General features: G+C 36.0%; 2 protein-coding genes across 2 annotated transcripts in view; one reads left to right on the top strand and one right to left on the bottom strand.

The window, feature by feature from the left end:
* The window catches only part of LOC108750658, a 16,508-nt gene extending 10,942 nt beyond the window's left edge, over positions 1–5,566 (bottom strand). The window contains exon 1 of the mRNA XM_018490293.1: positions 5,290–5,566. The gene's annotated coding sequence lies outside the window, so the exon portion shown is untranslated. The remainder of the gene's footprint in view (positions 1–5,289) is intronic.
* Positions 1–10,542, top strand: part of LOC108750659 (N-alpha-acetyltransferase 15, NatA auxiliary subunit) — a 42,527-nt gene that overhangs the window by 14,520 nt on the left and 17,465 nt on the right. The window lies entirely within an intron of this gene.

Below are 10,542 nucleotides of genomic sequence, written 5' to 3'. Positions count from 1 at the left end.
ACATAATGTTATCAAAAAAATTTGTTATTTCGCACAACAAGGAATTATATTATGCAGGATAAAAATATTAATCATCAACTCTCGGGACAAATTCATGAAAATTCCCATTTTTCGTCTTTGCACTACTGACGTCTGCCAATTTCTACTAATGTATTAAATTAATTAATGAATTTCAATCTTGGTCTAATTTATTCGTTTTCTAACTTTTAGAATTAGAAGAAAGTAAAAAGTAGGTTATAAATCAAGATTATAAATCAAGAAAGTTAATTTATATTGATAAAAGTAAACATGAGAGAAAATTATTTGCTCGAAAGAGTTATTCAAGATTATTAGGAATCCGTCACGTATTCTCCATTTTTGACCGTAATATTCTTCAAAGAATCTTTTCGAGTTGCAGCGTCCTTCACGCTTTGGAGCAACCGAACTCGATCAGCGAAAAATTCAAAGAAACAGGTCAAACCGCGTGGTAAAGCTCGGAGAACGGCCTCAGACCTTCGTAGCGCAATAATTTGTACAATAAATACATCTTCGCTAATCTCATCAGCGGGTTAGCCGCGCATTTTCAACTCGCACTCGTTCGACCGTTCACCTTCACGATAGATAAGAACCATAAATCTTGCAACACTCGAGTGTACTTTGAGATGCAAAGTTACTAACCACACACTCTTTCGAAAGCTTAGTAGCTTTGAGAATCTCGCAACGTTTACATATAAATGAAATATCGAGAATTTAGAATTCTAAATGAAAAACAGTTGCAAATACGTTTTTAAGCATTCTTAGGTTAATTCGCATTGGAAAAATGCTATGTCATGTCGCAAGACATGTTGTATCATTTCATTATGCTCGGAAATATAATTCAGTCGTATCTCTTCGATGATAAAAAGTTCATTATTCAGCCAGTCGCTCTTAACGCCGTGATCTTGTGAGTAACGTCTTTTAACGAGCTGCCGTTTGATTAACGTGCAAAGGAAAACGAGCGCGATTACGGCTCTATCGCATTTGTCAAACAGTCGATGAGACACAGCCGTCGGAATTTGCGCCTTTGTCACCCGTTGGATTCCTGCCGATTGTTCCTCTCATACTAATGAATCCATTCCCGACTCTAATCGCGCACATGTCCACTGGACTTGAAATGGAACAGGTTTATCCTACAGCGTGCAGTGAATCACAGCCCGGGCTGTGAATCCCAAGACGAGTCTTGTAGTCTTGTCCCGCAATTTGCCCCGAAGCGGTTCTTCATTTTTATCCGCATTCCACCGTTGCACCGCATTTCGTACGTGCGCATTCTCACGCTTGCGTCAATCCCTCGCGTCCGCTGCAAGTTCGACGCCACCGTTGCACTTATAATTAAGGACGATCAGTCCCGGCGAGAGGGGAAACTGGCCAGCGCAAGGTCGTGCCCAAGGCTCCATTGATGACCCTGCTCGCCGTGTTGTCGTTCTTCCGTCGCGAAGGTCCCGTAATTGAAATGCATTTGCGAGAGGGAAATGTATCGTGTGAGATAGTTTTTTATTCAAATCTACTCCTTTAACCCTCCGGAACTGAAAATTCACCAAAATCTGTGACACAGACCCCTATTCTGTAGTTTTACCGACAGTACCAGTATCATTATATTGTTGGCTAGCTTTTTTATTATGTACATAACCAACATAACAATGTAATAACATCGATATCATTGTTAGAGTTACAGAATTGGTACTGACGCTGGATCTGTAGATCCATTTTATAATTTTGGTTAATTAGAAGACAATAATTAATTTCAAAGAACCAACATGAATGAATACTAAGCATATTTTATTAAGAATAATCCAAATTTGCAGATGTAACATAAAGAAAATTGAATTTTTGACAAAGAGATTTATAATTGACCCACCGCACTCAGAAAAAAATTGTTTATTTGACAATTTTAATTCGTTTTATTTCTTTCGTTGAAAGAATGTACGTATTTAAGTCAAATATAATGTTTCACTTAAATACATATGTACATTCTTCAATGGGAAAAAATAGTGACAAACTAAATTAATTTAATCAAATAAACAATTTTTTTCTCAACTCAAGCGTCAACCCTGGAGGGATATAAATAATACAGGTCCAATAAACCCACATCGACCACACTCCGAAGGGTTAATCTTCTCGCCTTTGAAAATTAACGCGCGATATACGTGAGGCGTTACTTCGCGCAGTACTGATACGATATCGAGTTTGCCATGTTATTTGTACATTTCCCGTGAAAAAAAACGTTGCCACGTGAATATTGATACAACCCCCTCTTTTCTTCAAAAGCGCTCTAATCGATGACTTTCATATTATTCCGTAACAAATACTGGGTTACAGCACACGTAATACGATACACTTATATGCTCGTGCCATGCCTCAATACCGTATTTTCAGTGAAGAATCGTAAAGATAGTATTACTGATCTTGCTGAACACACGACGAGCGACTTTCTCTGTATACGGCTACTATTTTATTTTACTCGAGCGACTTCATGCACGACTTGCATAACTTGATAAGCGGTCGCGGTTTAGTGGCGCTAGAAATACCGTTCAATCGTTGTGTACGGCGCACAATCGATCTCCAACTAATGTTTGCCTTGTCTTGATAAAAAAAAAGATAGTTCTAGGTTTCATTCTCCGCATCACGACTATTTTCGTCTTTGTTCCGATGTGATTTGCGTATTCGCGAAACGGAGTTATGTAACAGCCTCGTGAATGTACAATGATATTCTGACTACTCTTAACAGTGGATCATAAAACGATCGCGTCATGATAGCCAGTGGCCATTTGTACCGATTTATTATCTCTTTCCCTTTTCCTGTCTCGAGGGAGCTCTGTCGTGCAGATACATAACATCCGTATATTGAGAGCGCGGACCAGCATTTGATCTTTGATCGACGAATTTCGAAAAAAAGCATTATTTCCTTGCGATGTATTTTTAGCCGAAGAAAAAAAAAAGTGAATTGCTGACGTGCTCTGAATTTAATTTTGCCGCTTTACCTTCTGAACGTTTTTCGAGGACATGCAGTATCAAAGTTCGTATCAAAGTGAAAGTAATCGGCCGACAAGTCGCTCGATCGTAGGTTATAATTGACAAAACGAGACAAAACCAATTAAGCACGTTATAAACGCATCCATCGCCGTGTTGCCGGAAGTTCCAACTTTCGCAAAAGCACGATTGACCGGATATTCCGAGAGCCCCGAGCGAATACCGCGGGAACTATTAACAGTACCTTCTACCTCATACCTTTATTTCAGGCTCATTTAACGATATAATTCTGATTCAACGAGTACAGAAAGTAAGACTGTCGACGATCCTGTAGGAAATAAAATTTTCGAAAGTTTTCGTAAAGAAAAACTGTATGTTTTCCGAATTCTGCATAATGTAAATTTGGATGAACATTTAGACATTCTATTTGTATTTATTGTATAAGACATTCTATTTATATCAGTCACATAAATTTCTCGTGTCGAATTGTATTTAAGGTATATTCTTTGACAAAAGGAAGTTACGCACAGGTCTAGACAAGGGCTATTATCTCGGAAACGGTGACAGATACTACAAGAATGCTTCAGAACTATAAGTCTGTTCTTTATTTCTGCAGTGTCTGAACTGATGCACACAGTACAATAAATTGAAGCGAAACAAATGTATATTTGTTTCATTTCAATTTGTTGCATCATGTACAACAGTTCAGGTAGTGCAGGAATAAAGAACAGATCTTATTTCAGTTCAATAAGACCTACGAGAAACGTTGAAGCCGCTAAAATTATCTATCACTGTTTTCGAGGAAACGATGCTATCGTCTAGACCTGTACATATATATTTTTTTTTTTTTATTAAAGAGTGTGTTTAATAGAAGCAACGTTTCCAACGAATTTTAGAGAATTAACTGTCCTCCCTATTATTACGAACAACGATGGATATACAATAATGAGCGACATCCTGGCGTATGATGACCGTACGCGTTATAATTAATGTTTCTCGGAAGACCTCTTAAACCTTTACGTCGGTCACAGATAAATAGCACGGATATACGTATCAAGACGAATGGATGTTGATACATAGGTCAACTATGAATGATTGAGAAATATATCGCGTAATCAGAGTAAAAGTCTATGATCTAGAATATCGCATAATCAGAGCAAAAGTCTGTGATCTAGAAAATTTCTATCTATGAGATTTACTAAATTATCGTTAGCTACAACTGTACATGCTGACATAGTTGTACATAATTGCTGTTTTTTTCATTCAATTCTGATTTTTACAATTGAGCAAGTTTTTAGGCACCTTTCTTAGTATACATGATGATTTTCTTTTACACGATGAGTCGTTCGTGTCCTGGGTTAATTTTCATCATTTTTATGTGGAAAAAAAAAACAGTTTTGCTGAAGTATTTAATTTAGATAGATTACTTATGAGCTAGGTACTGATCCGAAAATAATTTTAATTGGAAATAATTATGTAGGGGCGCTTAAACTTTATCATCGAAGTTTAAGCATTCTACATAATCTTTGTTACAGATACAGATATAGATGCAGATTAGAAAATTATTTTCTAATCTGTATCTAGTTCACAGATAATCTAATAAAATTTTTAGATACTTCAGCAAAACTGTCTTTCAATGTAACAAGTATTCAAAAATTATTAAATGATTTAAAATAATTATGTAGTGAACGCTTCAATTTTGTCATCAAAATTTAAAAAAGCGTTCTACATAAATTATTTTGAAAATATTGGTCCAAACAAAATTATTTTTTAATCTGTATTTAGCTCACATATAATCTAACAAAATTTTTCGAAATTTTAGCAAAACTTTCTTTCCTTCTACAAGTTTATACAAAAATTATTAAGTGATTACGTATACTTTAAAACATATTTATAAAGTTGTATATTTCAAAAAAGGGAAGGACAGAGACCATTATTTTAGACAAATGTTCGTACTATTTTAAAGGAAAGAAATGCGCAGGACACGAATGATCCAATCATGCGTACTAATTTTTGAAAACATTGAGACATTTTATTTTTATTATATATTAAAATTTATATAATTTTATTTTTTAAACAGCAAAAACTATACATATTTTAAAGTAAAATTATTTTATTTGAGGAGACATATCCTTGAGATCATAGCGCAGTAATTTTTCATCTACCACGTGTGGACTACGCAAGAATTGACTAAGTAATTACCACGACAACGGACTTCTACACAGCACGTGGTGCGTTAACTAAACATTCCTGCCGTGCAACGAAAGGCTTCTTTCCTCACGATAATTATGCAAATGCACTCACGATCGTTTATAATGCCGTATGGCATCGGCGTCTTCGATGATATATCGATCTTTCTCGATGCGCTCCAAAACAGGCGGACGGCTGCTTCAGGCACATGTGTCGCACTCCGACAAGTTCATCTGCGAACGCACGGAAGAAGGAATCTCAACAGAATGGATGGGGCTCTCGCCTCAGCGTGCCCCTTCTCCCATAACACGCACCGTACGTTATGGGCCGTACGTGTCCGCGAGATGCAACCACTGCACTTGGCCGACGATGCACGAGCGAGTAGCCTCCTGCGCCGCGTGACCGGTGATCTTTATATCGATGGATCCTCTACTGGCCCTGCGCCAGTGTCCCCGTCCCACTCTGTGGTATCGCGACGCGATGTGACGCGACGCGACTTTTGCGATGGTGCGCGACTCGACGCCCCGATACACCGCATGCGATATTCGCGCACCTCGTGCACCTCACCACGGTGTTACCACCACGTTGCGCCCGCGTGCCACGCCGCACCGGAGGAAGGGAATGCCGCGTGTGCAATGTCGCCGATCGCTCTTACGACTGTCGGCCAAAGGCATCGTCCTGGGCTATTCACACATTTCACACACCCTTCCTTTTTTTTACAGTGGTCCTGCCTGGTCTCTCCTTCCCCCCTCCCCCCTCCCCCCCTCTCTCTCTCTCTATTTATCTATCTAAAAGATGTCACCTGTCCGATTATTGGATACAATTACGAAAAATCCCGCACTGCGAAACCGATTAGAGTCGATTAATTTTATTGCGACGCAATACGACACGTACCGATGATCCCATACCTTGATGAACAGTATTTGTATCGTTGGTCTATTGTTATCAATAAAACTTGACATCATCAACTATTTGCAGATCCTCTTGGAATATAGAGAAGCAAGATCCTAAGAGGATCCTGCTTCTCTACATAATTTGCAAATCGCAATACGTAGTTCGTAGGTGCTGACGCAGATATGAAAACCAGCCGCACGTAATGAAAAAAACAAAATGCAAATTTTCATCCTGCGTCTGCGTTCGCGAACTACGTTTTGTGATTTGCAAATTATATAGGGGCACCTTTACTTTGTTTTTTTTATAATAATTGTAAATTTGTAACATGTATTTCTTTCGAACATATAATTTAACATACACGATTATACATGTATATATAGATGTTGTTTTTAAAATAGGAAAGAAATAAAAGAGACCGAAATAAAATTAAACAATAAACTTGTACACATTATTCGCTATCAGGAAAAGATCTTTCTGAGATGCATTTGGATATTTATTTTCGACCAATCATTCAAGCTATAAACGTGCATAAGATAATTTATTGCTTGCGCGTACTGCGCTTGTAAAAATCAGGGATCTCGCTCTTAAATAGTTCTAGGCACTTTATGTTATTTTGACGGTGGTCCAGACGGACATAACGATCTTTACTTGTCTACGCGAGAGATACAATCGCGTCTGTCCGGGATGGAAATGGAAACGGGAAAACCGATATATACTTCTTTACTGAATGACTTCGTCCGCATAAAAAAACTTGAGGCACCAGACTCGGGATGCCAAGAATTTTTATTTTGATCTCTTTTTGGATCTTCGTTCTTCAGGACGAATTCCTTAACCTCCAGGACAAATTCCTTAATCTCGAACAATAAACGCGAAGTATCGCTTATGATGACAGTGAAAAATATTGCTTGCGTGGGATAGTAAACAAAATATCATTCGTATTACGTCATCATTTAGTGTCACGTATATCATATTTTCTAATTTAGGTATCTTAATTCTCATATATATTATATAATAATTATCTGATAGACGGCTGTGTATGATAAGGACAAAATTGAAATAAGAACTTTCTCAGCTTTCACTGAGAAGTCACGGTCCATTAATAGAAAGTAATTCGTAAATATATCAATGCCGCTTTTGAACGCAATAAGTACAAAGCGAGAATTCATAGTTGCATATTATTTTATCCGTATCTAATGCGCTTTAATATACAATATGAGTATCATGTTTACACCTTGTCTTCAAACTATTAATGAACGTAGAAACAGATAGGACCGTGAGTAATAGTGTCGCTTATAAGTAATCACCTTGCGTGAACGTAAGTTACACCGATCGCATGTCAATTGCTGCGAATAGATAGTTCAACAATGTCGATATCAAATTAGTTACACATAACAATTTCATACTGACATCTATTCTTTTTAATTAGGCCGATAATGTATTTTATTTATACTACTATACTATTAAAAATTTCTATGAAATTTAATATACTTTTAAGTTATACAATTTGAATTTAATTTCATGACATTACATGAAATTTAATATATTTTTCACGAAAATTTATGAATTTTAATGTACTTTTTATCAAATTTTATGAAAAGTATATAAAATTTTATAAATTTAATATACACGTTTATTACATTTAAGTAACTATTGCAACTCAATTTTCAGTTAAATCATTACTTTTAATTTCATCCATAATCACGAGCTTCATTTACATGTAAAGGAAGCTCATGGTTACATGTCTAACAGTATACAATAACAATACAAATAGTTAGTACAAATAAAAGACCTACCGGAATAGAATATTATATTTTAGCAACTCGATAATTTACATAAAAATTTCTCTGCCTCTTGCACTCCTTTCAACTCAAAGACCGATAATCAGTCAATTAGTTCTTAAGACCGTCTTAAATATGATTTTAAGATAAGTCAATTATAGCTGTATTTAAGACATTACTCTCTTAAGACGATTTAAAAATAAAAATCCTAAAATAAGACTATAAATATACCAGTCAGAAAATTTGTTTAATTTCTGATAATAATAGGAAATCATGACTTATCGCTCGCAAAGAATAATCATCTTCCGCAAGTCTTCCGCAAAAGAAATTCTACTGGATATTTGATACTGGGATATTATGTATGGTAAAGATACGAATCCGTTTGCACATAAAGAATCGAAACTCACGTCACGTTAGTCACGCGCGCATGAAAGTTCAGGTCTCTTGTCGATCGCGAAAGTTTTGGACTGATCGGTACAAGATTGATTTTCTTATTATCATAAAAAAATTTCATGAAACGTATACTTTCGATATATATTATTATACATAATAATTAATACATGTGTATATAACAAAGGAGAAAAGAGATTGTCTATTATCATGCTTCTTAATTGAGATAATGCCGCATTTTCCATATTCAGCAAACCGAATCGAATTGATTTAATCTTGCACGACCGTCGATAATCTATTTACCGTCGATGCTGTATCCAAGTACGATTAATCCTTTCACGACCAAATTCGGAGAACGTGCGACCGCACTTCTCCTCGTAATCAATTACGATTCATCATATCGTCATTATATTCTCAGACTGTGACGGCATTATTCAAGTGCGAACCATGACGTTTTGTGTGACGCATGTATCGGTCGCACATCCGATCAGCTCTATGATGAGAAGATATTTTTAAAGTGCCGTTCATTCACGTACGCATGTTTTTCCCGCGAACGCTTTGAGTCAGCGATCAAGAGGCCTGTTCTTTTTAGCTGATCTTGTACTGCTTATCTTTTCGTTCTTTTTCTCGAACATAGAGGAGAAAAAGAGAAAAGATGAATCGTGCAAAAAGTTCAGCTGAAAAAACCAATCCTGTAGTTGCGCGCAATTTGTTTTCGAAAACATCGAGTCTATTCTCTGAAGAGAAGAATCGCGACAATCGGTCGAAATCCTTGCGAATGAACGGCGGGTGCGCTTATTTCAGATTGTCTGACCATGCAATGATTCATTGGAAAAAATCCGCATTATCAAGGTCGGACGTACGTCGTCCTTCATGTTGCCAATTTTTTAGTGCCGCGTCGTCGTATTGTAAAACGTTTGGGCGCAGACTCTTTGTGGGCTTCCTTCTGTATTTGAAAATATAATATATTGGTCAGGGAGAGATTGATCACAGATGTCACTTGCTTGAAAAGAAAAGGTGATCATGGCGTATCGTGTGTCAAAAAAAAGGTACTCCTCATGATGACGATGTAACTCGTTGGAAATGTTCCGTTAATATCTTATATTTATTTACAAAATATTTAAATATTTCAGCTATTTATTAGATAATTGAAATATTTTATTAATTTTTAAGTTTATGTGTGTAAGTTCGTAAAATAATTATATGATAAACAGAATTTCTTTATACATTTTTTCTTTCATTATGAAATGCTATTTGCGATCATTCAATGAAATTGCGTATATCAAAAAAAATTATTCCGCCACGATAACGATATTGCGATAGCTAGTTGGAAACATTTTGTTAATATTTATTTACAAAATAAATATATTTTGAGCACTTATTGTAAGTCGGTTTATATTTGGAATATTTTACCTAATTTTTAAGTTACACATTATATATAATTTTAATACAGTTTATTAGTTAATTAATAATGTGCGATTTTTATACTTTCTTTCATTATTAAATATTACTTTGCTGAAATAATCTTAATTTAGTGAAATTGCTTTGAAACTTATACAGCAGAATTTAAAAAAAAAATGAATGTGCTGATATATTCAAATCCAGGACATTTAAATCAGGACACTGAATAAAAAAAAAAGGTATCGTAGTCTTTTACAAGTCAATCGTGAGATCAAAGAGATGTTATCCGCAGCTATTTGGTCAATACGGTTCACTAAGCATAATCGATCGCGGTTCGTGACATTTCGCGGCTGCATCGTTGTATTAAAACTATGCGCATATGAATAAAGTGGCGAATAAAGCGAATAGCTTTATTAAAAGAGTGTTATTAGCCTTTATCAAAAACGTGCGAGAGACACGTGTACAAGCTTTGGAGACGTATAGATATAATCTTCTCATTGTTCAGTCAACCTTCGTTCGTGCTTATTAGCACGTGAGATTGACGGGAACAGTTTCGCTTGATGCACAATCTCGTTGAATTAACTTCATCTTCTCTAACGCGCCATTGTATTTATTATGTTTTATATCGTCCTTTCAATCGCGAATTTTAGACCAGAAGCATAAATGTATGTGCGTGTTTGTGTGACTCTCGTTGGAAAGTTGCAAATGGAAATCGCGAGGAAAGATCGCTCGAAAGATTTTTCTTCGAAATACTTCCTGAGAATCTGCCTGGTGTATATGACACTTTAAGATCACAGTGAAATCACTTTCGATATCTACAGTTTTCGCATCGTGTTTTCCCATTGATTATTGTAATAAACGTCAACGTATTAGTTTGATTTTAGTATTTAATCCGAAATTTTCG

The sequence above is a fragment of the Trachymyrmex septentrionalis genome, unplaced genomic scaffold (genome assembly GCF_001594115.1).
Source record: "Trachymyrmex septentrionalis isolate Tsep2-gDNA-1 unplaced genomic scaffold, Tsep1.0 scaffold37, whole genome shotgun sequence".
NCBI classification, from domain to species: Eukaryota; Metazoa; Arthropoda; class Insecta; order Hymenoptera; family Formicidae; genus Trachymyrmex; species Trachymyrmex septentrionalis.
Note: the sequence above shows the minus strand (reverse complement) of the source record. Positions and strands in the feature narration are given on the sequence as shown.